Source organism: Chrysochloris asiatica, unplaced genomic scaffold (assembly GCF_000296735.1).
Source record: "Chrysochloris asiatica unplaced genomic scaffold, ChrAsi1.0 scaffold00057, whole genome shotgun sequence".
Classification (NCBI taxonomy): domain Eukaryota; kingdom Metazoa; phylum Chordata; class Mammalia; order Afrosoricida; family Chrysochloridae; genus Chrysochloris; species Chrysochloris asiatica.
The window spans coordinates 12,057,234-12,059,045 of NW_006408575.1; the positions used below are offsets into that span (position 1 = coordinate 12,057,234).

At 57.3% G+C, this 1,812-nt stretch overlaps 1 protein-coding gene across 1 annotated transcript in view; it reads left to right on the forward strand.

The window, feature by feature from the left end:
* Positions 1-1,812, forward strand: part of LARP1 (La ribonucleoprotein domain family, member 1) — a 175,402-nt gene that overhangs the window by 86,917 nt on the left and 86,673 nt on the right.

Consider the following 1,812-nt stretch of genomic DNA (forward strand, 5'->3'; position numbering starts at 1 on the left):
ACTCGGCGCCGAAGGCCCGGCCGTCAGCGACGGGGAGGAGGGCGGCGGCGGCGAACCGGGCGCTGGCGGAGGAGCAACCGGAGCCGCGGGCGGCGGCGGAGGACGGCGAGACTTCGTGGAGGCCCCCCCACCTAAGGTGAACCCGTGGACTAAGAACGCGCTGCCGCCGGCCCTGGCCACAGTGAATGGACAGTCTCCTCCAGGTGTGTTTCCCAGCTTGTTATCCTGGGTCCGGGAGCCTCTTCCGGGGACATGGACGTCCCCTCCCCCAGCGGTTTCCAAGGGCCTAGGGTCCGCCACGGGTCGTGATGACTCGGATTTTTTTAAATTGCCTTCTGCCTTATTTGGGTCTCGGTACCTTGTTCCCACCTAAGAAACCTGCCCCTGCCCGAGGCCCGGCCTTCGAGAGGCCACGGCCACCGCCTGGGCCGCAGCGGTTAGTGGGCAACGGCGTGGTCCGGGCCTACCTCGCTGGGAGAGGGTGGGCGCTGGCTTGGGTGAAAAGGCCCCTCTGTACCCCACCGCGTGTTGGTGTAACAGAAGGTTTTTAGTTTAAACCTCCTGTAAGTCGGGAAGCCCCCTCTTCACACCCCTCCCCACGCTGTCCGTTTTGGTAGCGTTGCATTAGTCCCCATGTTGTAAATGTTTAATGAGCATATGTCATGGGCAGCAAAGCGCCGAGCTATGAGTTCATACCGACCACACTGATTCGAGATTTAAAAGTTAACAAGTTTTGTTATCGAGCAGATGATGGTAGGCGGTAGAACCGCCATTTGGAGACGAATTGAGGGGTCAGTTATGAGGATAGGAGGAAACCTAACGTGTCATTGAATTCGGTAATTTCCCTCCCGGATCCCGGGGGCCTTCCGCCTTGCGAGGGAGCCGATGGCGAGTGTGTGTGGGGAATCTAGTTAGGGGGTTGGCGAAAAATGTGAGCGGCATGTAGCGACACGAGGGGCTTGTGACGGCGGGGGAGGGAGTGGCCGGGCTGGGCGGGCGGGTGACAGTTGGGCGCCATGCGCCGCTCCGGCGGCCCGCGGGCTGCTCGCGGTTACTCGGCCTCCGCGTTCCGCGCGGGTTGTCGCGCTCCGGGTGATAGGCGGGTGCGGGCCCCCGGCGCGGCGCGTCCCGTTGTGTGCGTGTGCGCGAGTGTGAGTGCGCGTACCCCCTTCCCGGCATTCCTCCGCAGCCGGGACAACGTGGTGCCTCCCTGCGCGGGGAGCAGCATGTGACTGCCGATCAGCGCTCCTGGAGCCGGTGCTCCGGCGGCGGCCACCCCCCCACAACTGTTGTCTTTCGCACCTTCATTTTTTCTTTTTTGAAATCTTTTTGGGCCAGTGCAGAATATCCCATCAGAGCCTTGTCAGCACGAGGAGAGGCAGTGCAGAATATGGAGTCCGCTTTTGACTGCCCTTTGCTTGGTTTGGGGGCATCCTACCTACTATCCTGTTTGCCGTGACTTAGGGGTCCTTTTGATGTGGGCCAGTGTTAAAACCTTGTTTGCAGTTAGAAAGATGGCTTGTGGCCTTAACATTAGGTCTTTTTCAAAATTCTCTTTCCCTAGTTTGGCTGAGGTAGAGTATTTTAAAGGATCAAAATAGGAAAAGCTAAAGGAGGACGTTTATGCTTTTTTATTAAAGGGAGTAAGATGACTCTTAGTCTTAGGGAAACTAGAATAACCAAACCTGAAAATGGCATGTTGCAATTTTTATTACTTTTAAGATTGCTACATTTGGAGGAGGGGACATTTGGGGTTTACTAATAATACCTCAAACCCTACTTTCTTCCTTCTACCCTCCTCCTCTTCCCCCC